The sequence below is a fragment of the Culex quinquefasciatus genome, chromosome 3 (genome assembly GCF_015732765.1).
Source record: "Culex quinquefasciatus strain JHB chromosome 3, VPISU_Cqui_1.0_pri_paternal, whole genome shotgun sequence".
Lineage (NCBI taxonomy): Eukaryota > Metazoa > Arthropoda > Insecta > Diptera > Culicidae > Culex > Culex quinquefasciatus.
The window spans coordinates 61946789-61973033 of NC_051863.1; the positions used below are offsets into that span (position 1 = coordinate 61946789).

General features: G+C 38.3%; 1 protein-coding gene across 9 annotated transcripts in view; it reads left to right on the forward strand.

Moving 5' to 3' along the window:
• Positions 1-26245, forward strand: part of LOC119769486 — a 192736-nt gene that overhangs the window by 17875 nt on the left and 148616 nt on the right. For 4 of the 9 annotated variants that reach the window (XR_005278380.1, XR_005278381.1, XR_005278383.1 and 1 more), the window contains 3 exons: positions 19252-19496; positions 19604-20704; positions 20774-20903. The exons of 4 other annotated variants lie outside the window; for them this stretch is intronic. The gene's annotated coding sequence lies outside the window, so the exon portion shown is untranslated. Of the gene's footprint in view, positions 1-19251; positions 19497-19603; positions 20705-20773; positions 20904-26245 lie in introns of those variants that run through there. One more of the 9 variants, XR_005278379.1, reaches the window with a different exon arrangement.

Here is a 26245-nt window from a genome sequence, read left to right on the forward strand (position 1 = left end):
AGTAAGAAGTAAGAAGTAAGAAGTAAGAAGTAAGAAGTAAGAAGTAAGAAGTAAGAAGTAAGAAGTAAGAAGTAAGAAGTAAGAAGTAAGAAGTAAGTAAGAAGTAAGAAGTAAGAAGTAAGAAGTAAGAAGTAAGTAAGAAGTAAGAAGTAAGAAGTAAGAAGTAAGAAGTAAGAAGTAAGAAGTAAGAAGTAAGAAGTAAGAAGTAAGAAGTAAGAAGTAAGAAGTAAGAAGTAAGAAGTAAGAAGTAAGAAGTAAGAAGTAAGAAGTAAGAAGTAAGAAGTAAGAAGTAAGAAGTAAGAAGTAAGAAGTATGAAGATAGAAATTTCAAGTTTGAAGTTCGAAATTTGAATATAGAAGTTTGAAGTTGAGGCTAGGAATAAGTAGCTTTAATAAGTTAAAGGTGAGTCTTTAAAAATGTAATTTGGTCTCATTGTCTGTGTAACCACACCACCAGAATGATGCCAGATTGTGGCCACAAGCCCAGAACCACTGCCGGCTATTTGCGCCCATATCTGCGGACGCTCTTTATTGTTTGTCCAACATTCCGTATGCGACGGTCGGTAAATTTTGAGGCGATAATTACATTACACGAGCCCGTTCATTTATTCATGAGGAACAACGGCCCCGGCAGAGAATGATAATGATCGAAGATATTTGCTCGTCATTGTGCATGTTGAACACCGGACAATATTGACCTTTGTGGGGGGAGAAGAGTTGACTGCAAATATAAATGCAGTCTGGTTCTGCTGCCTGCCGGAAGGTGAGTCTGGCGAGTCTGGAACAGGAGGATGAGAATCAATTTCAAGCCATGAATATTAACAGAGTCTGGCTCTCTCACAGAGAGGTCAGAATTATTTATGAATAGAACCGATGCAATTCTCGATTGGATTCAATAAAGTTTCTCTGAATATGTTTTGGTGTTGTTTTGTTTCCAGCTCTCCAGAGTCAATAGCTCCACGGAAAGGGTTCAGAAGCAAATGGAATTGCATGGAGGTGCACCTTCCTTTAGGACAGTATTTGAAAAGTCACAGAACAATGGATAAACATTGATCAAAAAAGAACTCACCGAAAGAGAACGACGCGTCAAAAGTAAGCATGTATTAGTGAGCACCGCATTTTATGCAGTTTCAAAAGTGTTTTAGTGATAAGTGCTAAGTTGATGAAATTTAAATTTAAAAAGTTTGAATTTGTTTTACTTGTTAAATTTCGCAAAAACAAACAATAATTCATCCAGTTGTCTTTTTTTCGGCACCTTTCCCAAATGGAAGAACCCGGAACATGGAACCTGTTCCACGGTGAGCATTTGTTTCTCTTGGTTTCCTGATTGGGTATCTTGTGTAAACATTGTTTCTAGCTCGTGTTTGTCTGTTTGTGTGAGTAGGTACCAGTCCACAGAACGAGCCGGCAGCATCACACGTGTTTTCGTTGCAAACATGCATTCATTTCATATGTTCCGTCGCATACACACACACCCACACCCAAGCCACCCAAACAAACATCATCGGGGACCGTGGCGGTCTTATTGCTGGATGGTCCATATCTGCAAGAACAAGCTTAGGCTACGGATGACGAGTCCTAAACCGCGAATATGGTGAAGAACTTGCATTGCAAACCGTGGTTTTATGGCGGGAGTTTAATCCGCGTGTTTTGGAGGGATGCTGTAGGGGTGCTGTAAGCAGTTGACAAAATATATTTAATTCAGATATTTAATTTTATTCAAAAATAAGCATTAAAATGTTGAAAAATTCTACTGTAGAAGGTTGTTGACAAGTAGATCTTTTGATCCAGTTTCACATCTAAACTCCCAAGCTCAAGAAAAAGGAGGAATTCATATGGAAACTACCCCTTTTTTCGAGCTTGTGAGTTTAGGTGTTATAAAGCATACTGAGATAAAACCGGAATTCTCTTTTAACGTGAAGACTTCCATCATTGTCATGATTTTTCGTTCAAAGATATAAATTTTGCGTCGCTTTCAATATTTTGACAAAATTCCTTCAACAAGTTGTTAAGAATAGAACCTTACACATGCTGATTCCTTTTGGTAACGATTATCCCATTCCTTGTAAAGTTATGGAAATCGTCATTAATCAATGATTGCCAACTAGGACGCCAATGACTGTGTCACAAAATTATATAAATTTTGAAGCACATTTGATTTAGATCAAAAAATCTTTCAGTGGCTTCAAAATGGCAACAACCGGCACATGCTGATTCCTTTTGGTGCTGAAATTCGTTAAAATGAATTTAATACAGAATATTTTATAGTGATGATCAATTTTCTTCGAAAATGATCAACGGCTTCACCTTAAGTAGCAGATAAAATCAATAAAAAAATTAAAATATTAATTTTAACTACCATCAAGAATTCACGAGCGTCCTCCCAAGTGACCATCCCTCGCTTCAAATCAACGGATTTCCCATAGTGAAGTGTACGATATTGGCACCGTAAAAACCCATGCACTGCAGCTTCATGCGCTCAGCCATTCCTGAAACCCAAACCCAAAACCCAAACTCATCGAACCGCACCAGAAATTGATGAACATCACCGCCCAAGAACCGGCCCTGCTCGCGTTCTGTTGGCACTAGTGATGGGAAACGAAATCAAAACACCCCCACCCTTTAGAACAGATGCCAGATCAGACCAGACCTAACATCATCATCTGTCCATCCTCCCAACCCCCCCTCGGATTTTGATCCTTTCAATCTCGTGTGGATTATTCCGTCCTGGTGGAGTGTCCAAAGTGGCCAGAGGAGGCGTTTGGAGGGGTGGGGGGTTTTCCGCAATATTGGGTTCGGTATTTGAAAGTTCCGGCGGACTACTTTTTTATGATTCCACCCTCAACACATGTATAATTTTGCCGGAGCAAAAACGAACTGCAAGTGAACAAAATTCAAAGGATGTTTTCATCACAGAGAGGGAGGACGGAAAATACTTCGCTGCTACCCCGATTGGCAGTGTATTTGATCTTGCCGGTTTGGTTCCGGCGGTTCGATTTTTTTTTCATTGGCCGGAACGGAACCAATATATTTATCTCTGTACCGGTCAGCAGACTGGTTCAACAGTATTTGAAACTTAACCTCAAACTGAGTGTTCGTCAAACTTTGAAGTAGCTTATTGAGCAACCAATCCGATTTTGTTGGTATCAGTTGAAAAGTGTGCCAAATCCTCACTAAAACTTGCTGCAAAATTGCACCCAAAACGTCAACGTCAAGTCATTTGACAAGCCTAATAGTACTTTTGACAGCTTCACTGAGCACTCACTGCGAAAGAAATTCGAAAGTGACCGAATCGCTCTTCTCTCTTGCCTGAAATATCGGTGAAATGAAACCCCAATAAATGAAATTCGAGATTTCTACAATACGATACGAACGTCACTTTATCCAGAAAACCATTTTTGTATACAATATGAAAACAATCAAACTATGAAATTATCACTGAATATTGAAAGCTTTGAAGAGATTCTGTCTTTTGGTGAGTCTCTCTTTTGTCGGTGGGACAAGCCTGGCGAAGATGTAGGTATTCAGATTTTTAAGCAAAGATGGCGTTACGAAATGTCAAAAATGCGCAATTCTTTATGTAAACTAATGTCAAAAACATAAACAATGACTTTTAAACCCCGCCGTTTGACATGCATGATTTTTAAAACCCGCCAAACAAATTGCAGCAAACAGATGGTTGCTCAGGTAAAATGTCCTTGTAAAATTTTTTATGTTTTCCTTTGAAACGGTTTTGGTTTGTTTGGGTCCTAATCTAATCTAATCTAATCTAATAGAACACAAGCGCAGCCAGTCCGAAGAAAGCATCCTGGAAGAACTTGTGGTTAGATTACGCCCTAAGTTCTTTCTTGTCAATATTAATAATTGGTTTGTTTGGGTCCTGATTTTAAACTAGACCGGATCGCACCGAAGTCAGGACAAGTGGCCAATTTAATTTAGGAATCCGGTTCTCATACTTTCATCACGACAGTCCCACCAAAATGGAATTGTGTGGTTCCGGATGGTGGAAGGTGAAGTCGTCCCCTGATCGCGTCTGGTGCTTTGGTGTGAAAAATGAAAAAAAAGTTCTTATTGAAATTTTAAACAAAGTGAAATACAAACGTTTTTACAAAAATAGGGGGAGGGGCAAGGGGTAGGACAGTGAGTGATTTTGAGAAAATTTGAATAGAATTGAGTAACATTGAGCCACGCACGTTTTTCAGAATTTCTCAATTTTCACCTTGATTTTCACAAACGACGTAACAACTTTGATATTGACATTTCAACACTGACAATGACAAATTGCAAAATACAAAAACAGCGGGAGCGTAATTTTTTCCAAGACACACAAATTCGACGGAATAAACTCCTGGTCCTCGGCGTCGATTCCGTGCCATGAGGTAGGTTGTTTGGGGAGAAGGGCAACCTTCAAAGAACTGAATTGAATAAAATTGGTTTTATTTTCAGATTGCAATGGCAAATACTGGAAGAGATTCATCCAACCCTTTTCCGAAACCGTCTAAAAGCCTGCGGGCAACCGGCCGAAAAGAAGAAGAAGTAGCAAGCTGCTGCTTCCGGCTCGGGTGAGAAGAAACTGGCCGCCACTGAGAAGAAGTCAGTTTAAGGTGACGTCCGCCAAGGCCAAGAACACTGCGGCCGCCGCCAAGAAGCCAGCCCGAAAAAGACCGCTTCCAGAAAGAGTGCCGCCGGTGCTGATGGATTCGACTAGGGACAATACACATATGTTGATCAATGCCGTTTGTGAACTCCTAACGGAACGGGACGAGGAAGCCGTTGGCGCAAAGATGCATGTCCGGAGACAGTTCTACCCCGTGCCCGGAGCCCCTGCGCCGAAGCCGCTCACATTTTTTAAAAAAATCGGTAAAGCAAAGGGTATCAAGTAGCGAGCCCGTGTCAAAGGTACGACGAAGTGTTGGACAAATCGGCTACCAGCGGTTCAAGGCCGAAAAGGAGAAGGTTGTGGTGGTAGAGGTGCCTCAGAATGCGGGTAAGCCAAGAACGAAATCGCCCGGATGCGGAACATTGCCCACGTGAAAACGATCCAAACTCTGCGAACGGGCTTTCCCGGACCGGATGCCGTTTCAACCAGAGAGCTGGTAAATGCTGCCAAGGCGTCGTCGGTCGGAGATTTCTAGAAGAAGCTGACCAACGAAAAGCAGGTCCGCAGAATCGGCGTGAAGCGAAAGCGCGCAAGGTTAGCAAGGTGCTGAAAAAGAAGCCGCCGGTGACACTGGGGCTGCTGTCCACAAGAAGAAGGGAACTGCTGGAGCAACGTAGGCAGCCGCAAAGAAGGTCGTCGCCACCGTGGGTGAGAAGAAGGCCATCGAGGTCAAGGTGCAGAAGGGTACCGCTAAGATTCGTGTCGTCACTCTGCCAAGGGTCTAGGTATGATTTTGGAGCAAAATAAATAAAAAAAACAAAAAAAAAAAACACACACACAAAAAACGCATTATTCGCTTAGTCTCTGGTAAAAATAAGAAAAAATCGGAGCGACTGCTTCAGATGTCTCCATCCTTCTTCTTGGTCTCGCTGAACTCGCAAGCGGTGTGGCAATCCAGCACTGGGGTGTATCCGTTGGAGATCTGACCGGGATGGTTCAGCACGATGACCTGGGCGGTGAGTTCGCAGTTCCACGACGCAGTTCCTTGACGGACACGTTCTTCGTGCATTTCGACGGACTTGACTTCAGCGGTCAGGTTGGCCGGGACGAAGACGATGGCGATACCGGGCTTGTTCACACCGGTTCCCGCTCCAGATGAAGGGGCTTGTCGGTGGGGCACTTGCTGTCAGCCTTGCCCTCTTACGCTTGATGGCCCATGCTTGAAACAAGTACATCTTGGTGGACGGTTCCAGCATGTTATCTCCGTGCCATCCGGAGATGGGCACGATAGCGACGACGGCTGGGTTGTAGCCGATCTTTTAGACTTCCTTCTTGATTCCCCAAAACGGGCCTCGTACAACGGGGGCTTGGCTCGACGATCAGCTGTTTGATACCGAGCGTGAAGGCGACAAGGCATTCTCTCGAGAGTGTCCGTTTTTGGAGAAATTTTTGAAATAATACCAGTCTCAAATTCACCGGTACCGGCGGCGACGATCAACACTACACAATCCGTAACAGGCGGAATAGTTTGTTCCGGGTTTCGTTGACTCACTGCACTTTAGCATCAGCATCGTGGCGTGAAAATGGTTAAAATATTACTAATTTATTTGTAAACACGCTCTTCTGTCAAAAGCTGGTTATTTCACAGATTCCGTAACTCGGTGAAAAAAGAATCATGAGGAAGATTGAGTAACTTTGAGCCACATTGAGTAATTTTGTAAAATTGAGTCACTTAGTTACTCTGTGTCCTACCCCTTGGGGAGGGGTGTTTGTGTGTTGTATGCCTTTAAATCGAAATCATTAATAAAAATTATTTTGGAATTGATCAGCACCTTTTCAATATGTCTCTCTTGAAAATTATTCTACTTGAAATAAAAAATAAGGCTCAAGGATTAAACATGAAATCGAATCAAATGCAAATATTGTTTTTTTTTTATCTTTTTTCACTACTTTTTAAGCTTTCATCAATTCATTGTACTGGAGCAAGAATAGCGTTAAACAAACCAGATCTGAGGTAAAGATTTGCTTTCTGACGTGAATTTTAGCTGTTAAGCCAACCAAAAACCCAAAACCAATATTCAGGTAAATTATTGATCTCTTTACAGAAGTGTCGTTGTATTCTTATGAAACGGGGTGCAAACGGATGAGCGAACAAAAAAAAACATATTTAAGAACCACCTCCATTAATTGCGTTTTATATGAAAAACCCAAGCCTTTTCTTCAATAAAAATCAAACAGGTGCCATCTAGAGAATCTAGAAACCAGGAACAACTGTGCGAACGAAAAATCACCACCGTTTCAAAGGAAAACATAAAATTTATGACTAGGAAATTTTCCCTGAGCAACCACCAGTTTGCTGCGATTTGTTTGGCGGGTTTTAAAAATCAAGCGTGTCAAACGGCGGGGTTTAAAAGTCATTGTTTATGTTTTTGACATTAGTTTACATGGTGAACTGTCAAACTGCAAAAGTGATAATTTTTGCACCAATCAATGTTATGACAAGCAAATTGTATTGGAAGTTAGAGGTCTTTGGTTTGGGTGTAGAACTCCTAGTCGGAAATTCTAGTTCCGCATCACGTCAATGATGATGTTCATCAGAAGATTCCAACTTCAGAACGGAAACAGTACACCACAGCTAGGGGTTCGGTTTTCGGTGGTTAAACAAAAGACCGGTGGCGGTCAAACTCCCCAAAACACCAACCCAACCGCCGAGGCATCGCGATTGATCCGCATCAGAAATGCTTCAGCACTTTTGGGATCTCTGCTCTTTTGCCACTTCCGATCGATTGCACCCGGTTGAAAAGTATAGTGTAGTGGAGAAGCAGATAACCCCCCTTTGAAAGAGATATTGGAAAGAGCTTCCGCCGAATTGAATGGGGAGTACTGAATATTTAGGATGATGCTTCAAAATTGGAATGCGTATGAAAAGAAATCCGCTCAGCTCTTTCCAAGTGGATGCAACACGTTGAGTGCCGCAATGGATTGGAAGAGGTCAAGTGGTGTAATTTTGATGAAAAGAAATAACATTTGAATTGTTTATTTGCAACAAGAAAGACAATTGATTTGAACTTTGGCTTTACCTGCAGAAAAAAAATTAGATTAGATCTTTCTCTGATTCCATGATATTTATTTAATTCTGGCGAAATAATCCAGAAGGACTCTATCCAGTTTGTAGTATTGAACCAAACAAGTTTATCTACCTCCATCAAAGTTGTCTATAAATTTAACAAAATTTAAAAAAAAAATATCGATGGCATTAAGTTTCAATGCATTTCGCTCCCGACAAATTTATGTTAAAGCTCATTCATAAAATGCAACGCTATCGCGCGCAAACTGACAGCTTCACATCCCTTGGCCACTACCCCTACCTTAAATTCAAACGAATTAGCAAAGAAACTAATGGAATCCGAGAGTCGTCTCCGAATTATCTCCATCTTTCAACGCACCATCGCCCGGAGTCAACAATTTACACTCCAACAGCATTCTTCGGAGCGTGAACGTCAAAGCAACCTGTTGCATCCCAGCTTTTAGCATCCTGAAGAACCTTCGCGAGATAAGAAGATGAAATCCGCAACAAAAAAGAACGTGTTTTATGGTTGGCACAGGGACAGGTCTATCCGGTTCATCGCTGCTAAAGTTGCTGGCTCCGTTCGGACCACAGGGACAACAAAAATATCGAATTAAAGAAATGTGTTTGCTGACACAGGTGAAGCAGAGAGTTGGATTGTAGACGGTGGTTTTCTTGAAAATGACTGTAAAAAGTTGATGGTGCATTCGTTTAATGATTCTTTAACAACTTTTAACAATAGAAGTCAATGAAATCTCAATCCAGGAGATCTAATTGACACACGACAGCTTTCAAATGGCTACTTCATTTGACAGTTCGAGAGTCTCATTTGTAACTTTTGGATTGCGCTGCCAATTTTTCTAATTTTATCATGTATTCAAAAAAATCAAACCATCCACATTAACGACCCCCGGGTCTTTTGTGGTCTCTATTGCAAGTTTCTGCTCGAACCTGCTCGAATGGGGAATGGGAATGGGGAGAGCACCCAAACCTCTTTTTACTCCAAGGAACCTTCCACCCCAGTGTTTGAACTGACGACCTTTGGATTGCGAGTCCAACCGCCGCCAGCGATTCCACCGGAGTAGGCTTGGTTTGGTGTGTTGTTTGTACTTATGGCATGGAGACAACTCCTACACCTGGAATGACTTAACGGCCTAACAACCAAGGCCGGGACCGACATTTTACTTCCTCATCCGATGGAAGGTATTCATGTATTCAATGTGAAATTAAAAAACTAACTTAATCCACCTATGTGGTTGGTGCCTTCCTCACTCTTTTCCAACAATGGGTGATATGTAATATGATGGGTTTGGACCTAGGTTTGGACTCAAATTTGATCCAAAAAAAAAACACACATATCACTCAAGGGCTCATAAGTGGCATTATAAGTGGTCAGAACTCGAGACAGGGTTGCCAGATCTTTAATGTTTTGGACTCGTTGGAAAGGTCTTTCGATTACCTAACCAATGGGTCGGATGATGGTTCCGGACATCGTTTACATACATTTAAGTGAGATCCGGCTTCAAAAAAGTACATAAATATCACTTAAGTGGTCAGAACTCGAGACAGGGTTGCCAGATCTTCAATGTTGTGGACTCGTTGGAAAGGTCTCTCGATTACCTAATCAACGATGGGTCGGATGATGGATCCGGACATTGTTTACATACATTTAAATGAGATCCAGCTACAAAAAAAGTACATAAATATCACTTAAGTGGTTATAACTCGAGACAGGGTGGCCAGATCTTCAATGTTGTGGACTCGTTGGAAAGGTCTCTCGATTACCTAATCAACGATGGGTCGGATGATGGATCCGGACATTGTTGACATACATTTAAGTGAGATCCGGCTACAAAAAAAGTACATAAATATCACTTAAGTGGTCAGAACTCGAGACAGGGTTGCCAGATCTTTAATGTTTTGGACTCGTTGGAAAGGACTTTCGATTACCTAACCAACAATTGGTCGCATGATGGATCCGGACATCGTTTACATACATTTAAGTGAGATCCGGCTTCAAAAAAGTACATAAATATCACTTAAGTGGTCAGAACTCGAGACAGGGTTGCCAGATCTTCAATGTTGTGGACTCATTGGAAAGGTCTTTCAATTACCTAACCAACGATGGGTCGGATGATGGCCCCGGACATTGTTTACATACATTTAAGTGAGATCCGGCTACAAAAAAGTACATAAATATCGCTTAAGTGGTCAGAACTCGAGACATGGTTGTCAGATCTTCAATGTTTAATACTCGTTGGAAAGATCTTTTGATTACCTAACCAACGATGGGTCGGATGGTGGATCCGGACATTGTTTACATACATTTAAGTGAGATCCGGCTACAAAAAAGTACATAAATATCACTTAAGTGGTCAGAACTCGAGACAGGGTTGCCAGATCTTTAATGTTTTGGACTCGTTGGAAAGGTCTCTCGATTACCTAACCAACGATGGGTCGGATGATGGATCCGGACATCGTTTACATACATTTAAGTGAGATCCGGCTTCAAAAAATTACATAAATATCACTTAAGTGGTTATAACTCGAGACAGGGTTGCCAGATCTTCAATATTGTGGACTCGTTGGAAAGGTCTTTCAATTACCTAAATAACGATGTATAACATGATGATGTTTGGTTCAGTTTACTGCCATTTATTCATCTTCCGAAAATATGCGAAAACACATTTTTATACATAACTTTTGAACTACTTATCAAAACTTCAAACAATTCAATAACACCGTATGGGACCCTAAACCAAGTCAAATGCGACTGGTTTGGTCAAAATCGGTTCAGCCAGTGCTGAGAAAACTGAGTGACATTATTGGTCACATACACACACACATACACACACACATACCCACACACATACACACAGACATTTTTTTCAGTTTTCGATTCTGAGTCGATATGTATACATCAAGGTGGGTTTTCGAGCTTTTAATAAAAAGTTCAATTTTAGAGCAGGATTATAGCCTTACCTCAGAGAGGAAGGCAAAACAAACAGCAAATTGTTATTTTCAGGTCAGTGTTGCCAGTAAGCAAGACATCATAAAGTTGTTCATCTTGAATATTAGTCTATGCACTAAACTAACACAAAAACGAATCCGATAAGCGATAAGCTTGTCCAACCGGCGTCCTGGAACGGAGCACCAGGTGAAGTGAATTGGTGTAGACAGGTTGAAAATCGAAAATGTTCTGGCTCGCTACCTACACAATGTTTGCTTGTTTGCTGGAATGACTTTTCTTGGGAATGCGACACCATGACGCAGGAAAAAAGCGAATAAAATTTAATGGATGATTTATTTATGGTCCTGTCACGTACCAAATTTCCGAAAACAAAATAAAAATCTATGAAAAAAAACCCAAATCAATTCAATTTTAAACTGAATTGTTACAAAATCAAAGTAACAAGGACCGCCACGTGCGGACACGCAAAAAAGGCAAACCTCATAAATTTGGTCCAATAAACTGTGCAAATACACACGACGCCTGGGTACACGATTACCACGAACCATGAAAATAAACAGAAGATTGAACCCCAGCTCGGAAATTACTCGGATAGATAGCTGGATGGACGGTTGCAAAGAAAAAGGTCGTCGGGCAGTAAAGTGTGGCTTATTGCTGCAAATGACAGGCAATAAAGTAAATAGACGCAGTTTGTAAACAAATACCACACCAGACCATGTGGTGCTGGATGACGGACGGAAGGAATTTGTTTGGCACGGGGATTGCAGGAATTGGCTTTCGGATTTCGGATTGATGTGTATTTTCGCGCCAAACTTTTTTTTTCGTTTTGATTTTGGTTTTGCTTTTGGACAGAACATCTGTTTCATTTGGTAATGAGCCAAACAAAGTGGGATAAACTGTGCTGTGCAGTGTTGCTGGTAGTTTTGTGACTTAAGTTGTACAGTGTTCAACTACGCTGACGAATTGTCACAAAACAAGCGCTTGGTAGTGTGTGTAAGCTCCGTGTTAAAGAGGTGTCAAACTAAAAGTGACCCCGTTCGTTTGACAACAGTTGGTGTCAAACCATCGAAGTTTGAGTATTCTATCAAATTTGAAAACAATTTCAACAAAAAATCATAAACTAAGATTCATAGGTAAGTAAAATTAGTTTTAAGTTTTCATAAATGACTTTATTTCTTTAAAAAATGGTACCATTTTTTTCACGTTTTGTCATATTTCCATATACAACGAAATAAAAAAAAAATAGTACCAAATTCCTTTATTCTAGGAATTTTGCATCTTTTCCTTGTTTAGTAATCGGGTTTTTTGGATTACTTAATAAGGAAAGGAGCCAAAATTCCTAGAATGTAGGAATTTGGTAGTTTTATTTTTTCAGTGTAAGAAAAAATGAAACAAATCAAAGGCAAAGCATGCCATAACTTCTTTAACATTTTGTAATTTGGTATGCGTTCCATTAAATATTCAAAACGGTCCATTTGTATTAATCACTCAATTAAAGTACAATTCTGTTTTTGGCATTTGTAGGTTCCATTTTTTCCATTTTGAGAAAACATCGTTACGAAATTTGTTCTCAAAATCGGGAAGAATGTTCCTAGAATTTAAAAAGCATAGGGTATTTTAACCATTAGTGGACCCCCTAGTAGAGCCGAAGCACATTTTTCACAAATTTTCAATATTTTAAGCACTTTTTCATACCCCTTTGTACAAAACAATGAAATCTGAAGTCTTTTGAACAATTTTGATTATTTGTTTCATCATTTATTTGTTTTTGAGCAGAAAAATAGCCATTTGAAAAAAGTTTTTGCCTTGTTATGGACCCCCTTTTCCTATAGTGGACCCGGGTCCATAATCCGATTGTGGACCCGGGTCCACTATAGGCAAACTGTTATTTTTATACCAAATTTAACCGATATTTGATGTTTTGATGCATGGTGTAGGTCTAATGATAGATATGATGAATAAAGGATGGATTTTGCTCACTTTTCATTATAAAAAAATATGTTTTGTTAACAAATTTGGCTTTAAACAACAAAAAACCTAACAGACATTTAAAAACATTTATTTTCGAAAAAGATCAGAGAAAACGTTTCAAAAACCACTATAAACATAAAAATAATTAAAAAAAGTAATCTTGATGCAAAATTTTTCCATATTAATTACATAAATGGTTGACCGAAACTAAATAATAGAATTGTTTACAGTTGCTGATAAAATCACGCATGTTTATTTAAAAAAATGTGTTGTTATTGATTTATTATTATAAAATATCATTTCAAACTGCATTTATGATGCTTCATTAAGTACAATCAACTATAGTTTTGATTAATTATAAATTTTTACGGCTTCAGCATTTTTGGTACTTTTAACATGAAAACAGCTATATTTATACTCATAATTGAAAAAATATGCGTTTAAGTTGATTACAACAAGCATTCTTTGTATGTTTAAGAGAAACTTTTGCTTAAATACACAGTTTTCTTTTTTTTTGTAAGTTAAATTAACAGGGGTCCACTTTTGGCAAAGTTTGGATTTTCGTTGTCCTATATTGGACCCCCCAAATTTTTGCTCGAAAATGAGCAGTTCTTCGTTTTATTTTAGTAAAGTTACTTAAACTTATATTATTTCGACTTGCTGAAGTTAAATAATAAGTCAAAAAATGATTGGATGATTAATTCAATCATAAAATATAAATGCAGTTTTGTTGTGAAAATGCTAGTGGCCATGGCTGATTTCAGATGTCGAACTAAAAACACTTATTTTGGTGAAAAGGACAATTCAATGTCAGTCAACATTGTTTTAAATGATGCTGAACATGCCAAATAAAAGATTTGTAGACAACAACACGCTTGAAATTGTGATTTTATTGAATTTTTCATCAAAAACCCTTCAGAGGGTCCACTATAGGAAAGGGGTCCACTAATGGATAACGTACCCTACAAGCCAAATATGATTTTTTGGATTAGATTAAATAAGATAGATTAGATTTTTTTTATTTTTGAAATTAAAACTTGATCAACCCTTATTTTTTGAAATTTGTTTGGTTTTTGAAAAGAAACAAGACGCAGCTTTCTCAATTTGTAATAATTATTCAAAACATTTGTCAACGTTTAAGAAATTCCGCTACATTTGGCCAGCTACCAGAACCATCTTCCAAATTCTTCCGGACCGCGCGCAAAATCGCCACTTTCCAATAATCCCAAAAATAAAAATAAAACCAACAAAGTGCCACTCAAATCAATTTGACTTGCTGATCTAATATATGCTGCAAAGCCGCGCAGAGCGCGATGGAATAACAGTGCAATAAATCAATAATGTGAAGCAATCTGACTGTGACTGTAATAATCCACTCGGTAGAAGGTATTTTTACATCGACCAGATCCGAAAATTTATTGCCGCTTACGCCGTTTCGCACCTTTCCCTTTCGCTCTTGGGACGGTTCTAGGTTAGGACAATCCAGCAGCTGCATTTGAGGGTTTATCGTTGCAATTTTACGGCGGCACACGATTTCCGATATCTCAATTAGATATTGCTGCAAATTGATGAATTGGTTATAGCGGGACTATTTTTATCTGTCCATTTGAGATTTCACCTGCAGGGAATACCTAACCGCAATAAATTAGAGTTGTTTGCATGTTAGGGTGGTTCGTAACTATTAAATTTCAATCAGCAATTTTTATTTTGATACAAAAAAAACTTTTGGAAAAAAGTGTTTTAATTATTATAATTTTAAATTTCCGAGCAAATGAAAACCTCACCACATTTCAACAACTCTGGAATGATTTATCGCAGCCAAGCCGTGTCCAGGTCCCGGGAGTGTTGGACAACCTGCAACTACTCTGGGACGGGGTGCAAATTACCGGGTGTTATTCCGATTGACTGAACCAACAACAGCAACAACTGGCAAGGTAACAGCTGGTCCAACAAGACCACATTACGGACTCCCGGACTGACCTGCAGGACCGAACGGGACAGACACGGCAAATGTCAATTCGTGTATGAATAATGATAATATTATACACCCAGACTAGACGGCATCTTTTGCGACGCGATCGACCCCGGGAATGTTTAGTTTCGTAACAAAGTTTTATTCTCTGATAAACCGTTTAAGCTTTCTCTGCTCCTTTCTCCCCCAAAAAGTTATCACTAAAGTAAAACTGGACTGGTAGTGTTGTGCTTTGATTTTGGAATAGAGCTGGTCACATTTCACAAAAGTACGGAAATAAATATAGACCATCTTTGGCCATTATTGGTTCTGCTCACATAAAGTAAGCGCCCTTATCAGCCCTGGCTGGGCCGTCAAAAAGTTGGACTTGCGGAGAAGATTGTGAGTTTCTGAACGCTGCTCCTGGAACGAAGCTTTTTGAAGGGGAGACTGGGGATGGATTATGCATAGAATCTGTGTGTGTGCCGTATTGTTTTTAAAATACTGAATTTTGCCAACATCAGAATTTTTAGCTCGACATACAACTTGTTTTACGAGTACAGTCATCAGGGGCGACATTGGGTCTAGGGGTGAGATTGGTTCATACAAAAATCTGGAGTTTTTTTTAAAAGGTCCAATAAACCAAATTAAAAACTCAAGGCGGTTTCAAAAACACCCCAAAAGCAGAAACTGGAAATTTGGTTTATTGGACCTTTAAAAAAACTCCAGAAATGCAGAAATTGTATGACCCAATTTTACACCATCAATGTTAGTTTCATAATGTATATATTCAATATATATTAGGGTGGGTACGTTTTTCAAAAAGTTCTTGGATCAAGTTTTAGTGTGGTTCCCCTTGTAGGGCATGCCCATTGGGACTTTCATGCCAAATATCAGCTCATTTGGTTGTGAACTGGCTGCGCGCATCAGGGTTAAAGTTTACATGGGAATTACTATGGGAAATTGGAACTTTTTGTTCAAACGCTCCTACAGGTCTGGGAAAATCACGCGCCAATTTCTGGTATGGTCAGGCCTAAAGGGAATGGTCTGGAGAACACTTTTCCCGAAGAGAGCATACGGATTCGTTGTACCTAGAGCTGGCGCATCGGCAAACAATCCAATGTCTCCGGAATCAACGGTTTTCCCTAAAAAAGCATCAAATTTTCCTTAGCATGCTATGAAAGCTTGATGAACACCGCGACGCCATATGTCAGACCATTCTAAACTATTTGAAATTCATTTTATATCATTTTTATTGCATAGGGACGAAAAACATTGAATAAAATTTGTAGAAGCCTTAGAATTTCATGCTAAATTTGGCTTCTTGAGAAGTTTTGTAAATAAAAAACTTTTTGAAAAATTGTATTTTGTGGACCCCATATGGCACATTATACTTAATAGTATTTGAAGTAAATGTATGATATGTTTTGACGAAATTAGTTTGTGTAGCAAATCTTAACCCTAAAAAATCAAATCTTTACCCTAAAAATCGTTTTAAATAAATTATGAATTTTAGAAAGATAATTCTCATAATTTCAGGAAATCTTTGGTTTAATAATTTGACTTGTTTCATGTGGCAATGTCGATCTAAAATTTCGCAAAAGATCAATTTTTCAACCAATGTTTGATCTTTAAAATGAATTGGACATAAAAACTCTTGATGTATAGGATTTTTAGGGTTTGAAGTTTTACTTGTTTGATGTGACTTTGTCAGCGTTTTTTTTTTAAATATTTTTTCTTGGGTAAACTTTGCTTTTCACTAACATTTGCTGTATGTTATGTTAAAACAAATATGCAATAATTTTTGTTATGTCCCAGACTAGACTCTACGCATTTGTATTGCTATTTAAATTATAATAGTACCATTCTTTTGTAGAAAATAAAAAAAAGCAAAAAATAAAAAGAGACAGTAAAAATATTTAAAAACTCAAAAAGGAAATGGTAATGATAGGAGGTGGTAGAAAAGGCTGAATATTATAGGAAACAAACAAAACATTAACAAGAAAATCCAAATAAAAATATTAAAAATGGAACAAGAGCAACAAAAACCAAGAAAAATGCAGTTTTTCGTAGAACAAAACATGCTCATAACGACTTCTTGAACACGGAAACATAAAATAAAACGAAAAAAAAATCGGTCGTTTGGCGGTTAAGTCAAAACAAGTTTTTTTGTTCCTGATTATTTTTCGATACACGACTGCGATTTTTAAACCTAATGATTTAAGTATATGAGCATTCTCAGAAATCGAGTTTTAACATTTTATTATTCATGTTTGAGTTAAACTTTGTAAAGGCCAAAGAAAATTTGACACTTGTTCATACAAAAGGGTATCTTGAGAAAAAAAATTCTTTTGAATTAGGTGTCTTCGGAAATTGTTTAAGCAAAGATGATTCAGGGAAAAAGTTAATTCTAAAAAATGCGCACATTTTTTCACATTTTAACACAGTAAGAATAAATAGATTTTCACAAAAAAAAGTTAAATCTTTGATATTTTAAAAAATATATTGTAGAGAATCACCAAAAAACTCCTTTTTAGCTATGACCCAGCAAGGGCAAAACATATTTGACAGTGTTGCCATTTTTGAGAAAAATTGAGAAAATTTCCGATAAATTTGTCTAAGAAACTTTGAAGATTGGACCTCTAGTTGAAATGAAAAAGAAACAGCAACAAATAGTTGTTTTGGTTAAAATAAAGTTAAATAGCACTCAACTATCATTTTTTATGCCACTGCTGGGTCATAGGCCATAGTTCAAAAGTTGTCTTTTTCAATCCTCTATAAAAAAAACAATGCATTTAAGAAAAACTATGCCATGTAATTACAATTTTAATATTATTTTTTTTAAAGCGTTTTAAACATGCTTTTTAATTTAAAAAATCTTTGTGTTTTATTTTTATGTTTTATTGCTTTGAATTGAACTCTACACAGCAAAAAATCCGATGGAAAAATCGCATGCAAAAGCATACACATCACCTTCGTCAAAATAAACACTTAATATTACACACTGCATGTACAAACACAAAAAAAATGCATCCGACGGAATTCAAACCCAGCACCAACAGTAAGGACTGGCGCCTTAGCCCACTCGGCCATCAGACCGATGAAAAGCTGTGAGAATAAACGCATATATGAGCTTGACATTTCGGTCAAGTAGGTTTCCCATACTGATGGGCTACATATTTCAGGGTGTAAAATCACATAAAATTGCATAAAATCATGCAATATTTATTTTGCACCTAGGCCTTTTACACGCTGCTTGATAACTATTTTTTTAGCTGTATAGGTTAATTTTTTACAAGAATGGTAAAATTCTCTTCCAGTAAGAAATTTCTCATCTGTTAAAAAAAACTGTTGAAGGTTAAGATTCTGAAAAGGTAAAACTTGACACTAACATATTTATATCAATCTGAGAAATCGAGGATTGTGATTTGACACATAATAAAAAAAATATTATTTTTTGAAATAAAGCCTTTAAAATCTACCATAATAAATGCTAAAGAGAAATGAAACAAAAATGGTCAACTCTCCTCTAAAACCTATCAGCAGAGGAAAAACTTTTACCCCCCAAATGCCTTCCCAATCCCGCTTTCCTGTTTCGTAAAGTTTACAACTTTTGATTGGCCATCACGCATCATCGGGGGGCAAGTGTGCGGAGTGATATAGGAAAGGAGAGAAAAACAGAGATCAAACTGATAACAACTATTATACGCCCTAGCATTGGTTCCGGGGCGTGTTTGACCAGCTCTCTTCGATGTTAGGGTATTGCTTCCTATTTTTGTGCTAAATATATATTTTTGATTTAACAAAAATCTACGAGAATTTGAAGTTGTTGTACAACTTAATAAATTCAATTCACATACGAAATCCAACTGACCTCCCTCCCCTAAATCTATCAATAAAAATCTTCAAAGAGTAGAGATACTCCAACTTGCCCAGATCAGATTGGCTGTTTGGTTTGGGTCTGAAGGGGTGAGTGGCATATCTCGGAGAGTAAATCGAGCGCCCCGCTCGCGTTTGAGTTTTCCGCGCCGAAATTGACAATGATTGATGAAAGTCTTTGGGCGAGTATTGATAAACTACATGGCCCAAGTTCAAACAGGAGGTTTGGAATGGGTTCGATACAGTCAGTGCCACCGACACTGACGCGCTGGATGAAGCCATTAATTGTTATCTATGACAGAATCGGTGGGAGTAATTTGAGCCGAACGGCGGCGCGCGCTTCCATCAAGTGATTTTTTCGGGCTGTTCGACCGATAGATTCCGCTACTGAGAGGCTGAGGTCAATAGTTTCGGGAGTGTGTTTGATGGAATGGCTGATTTCAAGTTTGGCGTATAGATTGGTTAACATAACTCTTGTCGTGTTGTTTGCCGGTGTCATGATCAGGGGCTTAGACAAATTAGGCATCTTACAGGCACAAAACGGCGACTAGTTATTGGCAGACGTCGAAGATAAATTATTGTTGAGAACGAAAATTGATGATTGGCAAAGTGGTTATTAAGAGCAGGTTTGAGAAACGATTTTTTTTAATGGCTCAGTCTGATCTCTTCTTGTCCAGCAGGATTATATCAGCAAGCTTGTTGAGGCTTTCATCACCTGAAATGATTCATTTATAAAATAAATTCGATTGTTTGATTCCAATTCATGGATTTTTCTTCTCTCCGGATCTCCGCTGGAACCGTTCCCGAAATAGGACCAATGATTCTTCATAAATGAGCTGCGGGAACCATTCACTACACCGGAAAGATTTGCTGAAAATGTAAATGTAATGAAGTAAAACGACGACCTTGCAATCGACATTTGACAGCCGCCCAAACATTTTTTTCCGCGTTGATCGCAGGAGCCGACCAAAATCAACCGCGAAAAACAACAACGATCACCAAGGACGACTCGCGTAACCATGGTAGCCATAGTTACGAGAAAATAACAATCTGAAAGGTGTGTAGGTCAAGTGCAGACCCGCTGTTCAGCCATACCCGCTTGGGACGTTGGTGAGGTTAGACGCACTTACTAATATCTCTCTCTCTCTCTCTCTCTCATTTCAGATAGGCGGAGAAATGGGTGCGAAAATGTCTCGCCGTAAAGGGCGGAAGGCCGCTGCGGCCGCCGAAGAGGCCAGTACGGTCGAGGAGTTGGCCACTCCGCGTACGGAAGAAACGGACGTTGACCGGGTTGCGGGTGGCGGACGGGTTGACGGGGGCGATGACTTGGCGGGGGGAATTCCGGAACCGGATCCGCCGGTTCTGGAACAAAATTTAACTGACTCTTGTTTTGACCATTCTGATGAACCGGCGGATCCGGTTCCGGAAGCCCCAGTGGTAATTGAAATTCCTTTTCCTTTGAATAACTCTTTGGACATTACTGCGGCGGTTCCGATTCCGGAACCGTCCGTAGATCAAAATTCTACTTTGAATGATTTGTCTATTTCAGGGGGAATCGAGGGCCAAATCGAAGAGATTACCGTAGTTCCGATACCGGATCCACCGGTCATGGAGCAAAATTTAAACGACGATTCTTTGGAAAATTCCGAAACATCGGTGGATCCGGTTGAGGAATCAATGGTAATCGATTCAGTTGAATTTTCGGAACCAACGGCTTCCATCTTGGAACCGCCAGAACGTTATGTTCGCAAAATTAGTTTGGAGGAAGTTCCGGAACAACCAAATTTAAAAGTATTTTCAAATTCTAAAAGATCAGTCCGTTTTTCAGATTTGGCACAGGTTCAAGAGTATACCGTTTTGGAATCCTCTATTCCAAAACAGTACTCGATTCCGGTGAACGATTCCTCAGAATCTGTTCCGGAACTTCCCAAACAAAATTCCAAAAAAATAAAATATTTTTGGTGTTACTCCTGTCAAAATTCTCGTACGAATTCTTTGCCCTGGTTGCTGCGATTGCGGTATTCAAAATTTTCGATGTGGTTGCGCCATTTGTTTTGTGGTTCGATGTGTTGCGCGGTTATTTGTTTGCTTGTTTTTGTTTGAATTGTTTAATGTTTTTTCTCGTTTCATGAGCTGTTTCTAGTTAGGAGCGTTTTTCAGTTACTGATGATGATGACGATTATATGACGAAGAAGACGATGATGATGATGATATCCGATGACGAATGTATGATTAAATGCGATGAATTTTGGATGGATTAGTAAAGTAAGTTTTGAGAACGTTAACAAATAATGTATTACAAATAATTACAAATGTATCGTTTTGTCATTTCAGATGCCGAATTTCTGGACTGGACTGGACGGTATTGACGGAGAGGCCTTTGTTTGGAGACTGAAGATTTTTTATTACGAATGAAATGTATTTATTTATTTCTGTAATTTGAAATACATGTATGAAAACAAAATTGATCTGCTTTATTTTTTTTTGTGGTCCTTTGATAAATTTCAATTGCAACATGTATTTGTACATGTTTATCTTTTATTTATTTAGAAAACAAATCGTTTGAAACTGAATTCGAAATCGTTTGAACTTGATGGGAACTTGATTTAGTAATGTTAGTAGAAACTATAGAACATATCAAAATAAAAAAATCATATATTGTAAAATTGTAAAATTGTAAAATTGTAAAATCGTAAAATTGTAAAATTGTAAAATTGTAAAATTGTAAAATTGTAAAATTGTAAAATTGTAAAATTGTAAAATTGTAAAATTGTAAAATTGTAAAATTGTAAAATTGTAAAATTGTAAAATTGTAAAATTGTAAAATTGTAAAATTGTAAAATTGTAAAATTGTAAAATTGTAAAATTGTAAAATTGTAAAATTGTAAAATTGTAAAATTGTAAAATTGTAAAATTGTAAAATTGTAAAATTGTAAAATTGTAAAATTGTAAAATTGTAAAATTGTAAAATTGTAAAATTGTAAAATTGTAAAATTGTAAAATTGTAAAGTTGTAAAATTGTAAAATTGTAAAATTGTAAAATTGTAAAATTGTAAAATTGTAAAATTGTAAAATTGTAAAATTGTAAAATTGTAAAATTGTAAAATTGTAAAATTGTAAAATTGATATACCCTGAAAATTGCTGTAAGTGCAACAACTGGCCAAAGGAATTTCAGGTCAGAACAAGTTTGACACACGTACAAGATTGGCTACCGTAAACAGTTGTAAATATAACTCGGGACTGTGGCAACCAAACTAAACCAAACTTTGGAACAATTCACAGATTAGTTATACAAACAAAACATTAAAACGAGATGATTTCTGTTACATAAGAGACTTTTTTTCAAACCAGTTTTGTTGACTCTAGAAAGGCTGATTAAAATTTTATCCCTTTCAATTATTTCAATTTGTATAATTTTTTAACATTCTATGGAAAACCAAGCCTATAACATTATAATGACCCCCATAACTTGAAACTATAGCCCACTCCGATTTCCACCTGCCTCGATTCCTTTAATATTGGAAAAGGATAATCAGGAAGCAATGCACAACTCTCGAGACTCCGTGTCGTATCTTCCAACTTTGATGACCAACAACGGCTGCAGCTGTCCAAAAGTCACGGTCCTTGTCATCAGCGGTCCTTCGGTCGTCTACCGGGTCGTTTCGGTGTTCATCAATAATTCAGCAGCCGCAAGTTCGTTCGGCCGCATTACCATACCCTAAGAACTTTCCAGCAGTCAAGCCAAGATGGATCAACCTGCCCGGGAGCAGCAACATCGATTCAATGAATCATAATCATGCTGGGCCATCATCAGCACCGTGCCATCTTCCGGAATCCGACATCAACAACCAAAAAAAAAAGTCCGGTCGATTTGGGCCCAAATGTTGCACAAATTGATTACTCCTCCAAAACCTGCCCTTTCTTCCGGAAGCCTCTCCAGTCAGCACAAATCGTCGTCGTCGTGATACATGATTTTCTCGTTTCTTCCAAAAAGGAAAATCTATGAGCCATGATGGTCGGTCGTGCCCGTGTCTATACATAGACCCTGGGTTTATGTTTAGTGCCATGTTGCCATGCTGCTGCGGGGGCAAAATTATTTATGGATTTTCGAAGCGCAAAGCGGGACAGACAGACAGCTCGGCTAGACAGCGAAATTTTGCTGCTCTCACTCGATTTCGATTCTGGCTGGATGGCGCGTTGCCAAACTAGCGGGAGTCTGTTCTGCCAATTCCGCGTCGTCCGGTACACCTTGGCATACATATTCCGACCGCGGCTGCCGGCTGGAGGGACCTTTTATGCAAAGCAGCAGCCCGTGAACTGGTGCAGTTTGTTGGGAGATTTCCGGATGGGGTATTTGTGGCATGTGGCCTTGCATTATGGACCATGTTGTATGTTGGGGGACTTCGTTGATTTTAAATGATAACTCTGAACTAACTCATATTCTCTTACTTGTGTGTGTGTGTATTTTTTTTACAAATCACTGCTTTGAAAAGGCACCGAAAATACAGAATAACGCTCTTTTAGAAAGTTTGTCTTGATTTATGTTTTTTGAAAAATTAGTATTTCTCATTGTTTTCAAATCAGTCCTTATTTCAACTTGCGATATCTCGGAAACTATCGATTCGTTGTTATTATTAATTCTCAAATGTCAAACTTATATTTGTAGAAAGAAGAGAAAATAATCAAAAGTTTAAATGTCTAACATTGTGTCGAACCAATAATTTGGCAGAAATTGTGAGTAGAAAAATAAGTCAATCACCAAAGACTAACGTCATGATTCGAAATTCGGACACTTAGTAGCATATCATTTTTGTTATAGCTGGCAAAAAATCATGTAATAAGTTGGAAATCTAGAAATATCATAAGGATGTAGTATAAACAGTCAGTTTCAAGAAAATGCATGCAAATTTGGTCTTTTCTAACAATTTTTCATCAGAATTTTAAAATTAAAATGACTTGTTGTGCTTCGATTCCCGGACACTGATAAAAGCTGATTCGAAATCCGGACACTCGATTTTACTTATGAATCGCACAAATTTGGACTGAAATGTTAGTGAATGGCATTATTCAGGTCTCAAATAAGCTGTTAACATCAAAACAATCGATAGTTTATATTAAAATTTGCCAGAATTTAGGGAAATCGAAACCATAAATGTCTGCTTTGCCTTCCCGGTGCTTCGAAAGCCTATGAAATATTTCAAGTGAAATGTTTCGCATTTTTGGTAAACTTATAATTTTATTGTATTTAATTGCTTTTGCATTAACTACAGCGTTCAAACAAACTTTAAATGAAAGTTGATGTTGGAATTCATCAAATGACACAGTTTTGACACTCATAATGCGAACTTATATCCAAATAATTGATAAAAAAAGGTGAAGTGTCCGGGTTTCGAAGCGTCCGGGAATTCGAATCATGACGTTAATAAAGAAAAAAAAAATTTCCTCAGCCAATTCGAAAATATGTTTGGCATTAGTGCACCCAAAGTTAAAGAACGAGGGGATAGTCCTCACGAAAAGAAACGTGAGGAAAGTGCTATTTTGCGAGAGTATAGTTAGTCCTCTTGCGTCTTCATTCGTTCATTGCAACAGTTCATTCTATTGAGTGGCTTATATGGACAAATGAACGCCACTTTGTCACCGAACCATGGTGGCCCATACGGCAAAGGCACGGTTCAATATGCCGAAGGTCTTGGGTTCGAGTCTCGGTACCGGTACTTTTTTTTTTGATAGATGAACTTTTTTGGAAAATGAACCATGAGTAAAGTACTCTCGGTAATTTCGGGATTTATCCTCTCCGTCCGCACACAGTACCATTTTACTACCGAATCTTGCTCTTTATCCTCTCGTATGCCGATGCGCAGTTCTGGGTGTGGTGTTCCTTCACGAACTGTATAAACAACTGAACATTTTTCGATATTTTTTACACAAAAGTGTTATTAAGGAAGTTTAAGTATTGAGTTCGTTAGTATTAAGTTTAATTATTAAGTTCGTTTGTCACGGACAATTTTTCATCCGAAGGGAACGCTCTTTTACTACACAGAAAAAAAATGTTGGTAATATTGCGCATTTTGCACTTTACTAGAGTCTTGCGCAATTATTTTCATCACAGTATTTTTTCATCACAGTGATTTTTCTTCACAGTGATGACGACGATAACCGTTGCTATGGCTGGCTGTTTATTTATTTGTTTATTTTTGGAAGTTCAGAAAGCTCGTCCAGCTCAGAAAAGTGTTTTGGACCGGATAAGTGGAGGGACAACGACTTGTTTCGACTGTGGAATCGTGGTCTTCGGTACCGGGATGCAGCGGTGTTGCGCCGGCATCTTGGCTTACGGTGAATCTTTGTCTTTTTGCTGGGCGGATGGTGGACAATCAGCGAACGTCTCCACTACTTGGATCGGTACACCATCCGGCTGATCCGGCGCTGCTAAGAGGGTTCCTTCAGGGCGATGAAGGCCAGTAGTTATCGTCCTATGGTCCTGGAGAAGGGGATGGGAAGGTGACAGACGGCGGTAAGAAGCAACTGTCCGGGATTCACGCTACCCATGCAGATCAATCCGAGATAGACGGATGTCCGGAGTTTCTCCGTCGGAGAGGGTGATTTGTTATCATTGGCCTCCCTGGAGTTTGTTCAAACTTTTTACCAATGCTATTTAAAACATTTAATCCTGCTAATATAGTCTTTCGAAAAAAATATGTTCTTCCCGGTTCTACCACAAATACGGTAATTTAGAGTATTTAGTACTGTTTTTACTGAAAAATAAAAAGGCTTCTTTCGTCTACAATCCATTGGTTTTTAGCTAGGTTTTCAGCAAATTCATGGCCTCGGGACGTGAGAATAGCCGTACCGTTTACGGTCTCATTGAACATAGCTCGAGATGGTCGATAGAATTATGCCCTCGAACTAAATAGAAAAAAATAATCCACCAAAAAAAACAACCAAAAGTGGCAACCACAAGAATCGATCCATGAACCTTTAACAGACCATCTCAATGACTTATCTGCCTCGACCACCACAGCTTGATGACTAGATTGCGGTCAGAAGTCGATATATTACACTTGTTTTGTTTTGATGGTGTGATGGAAATTCGGTTTGCCAACTGTGATGAAAATTTTCCCGCAGCACTCTACTGAGGTGCAAAGTGCGCAAAGTTGACAGTTCTCAGTCCTGCAAAGCAGTGTGATGAAAAAATCTAGGCCTAGCACGATTGACACAAAACTCTACAAATTGCTGCAAGGCGCAATATTTATCAGGAAATGGTGACCGATTTTGTGTCAAAAAAATGATTTATTCTACCCCAGAAAATGATGAATTTTCATCAGTTTATGATGAATATTCATGAGGTTTACATTTTTACACACTTTTTATGTAATATTACTCAAAAAAAAGAGGTAATATTCAACCTACCAAATTTTCAACATTCCAAAACTCAACTTTTTTTCTATGTACGTAACGCAAAAAATTGGATTTTTAGACACGTTACAAAATGTCCATACATTTTTTTTAATGTTTGGACCGTAACACGGCCTCCAACCCAACTGCGTTACGTAATGAAAGAACGCTCCCAAACCAAATAAACAAAATAAAAATCGCGAAAAAAATGTGAGCTGTTTGTTAGTTTGTTAATTTTTAAGTTGGTAGTTTTATTATAGATTTTGCTAGTTTTTTTAAATGCATTTTTGATTTTTTACCAATCAGTAGCTTTAAAATTCTTCATGAAGATGACAGTTCAAAATCTTGAAACCGGTCTTAAGGATTTGAACTGTCAAAAATGCATTCCTTCAGCTTAAATTGCCGTTCAAGAG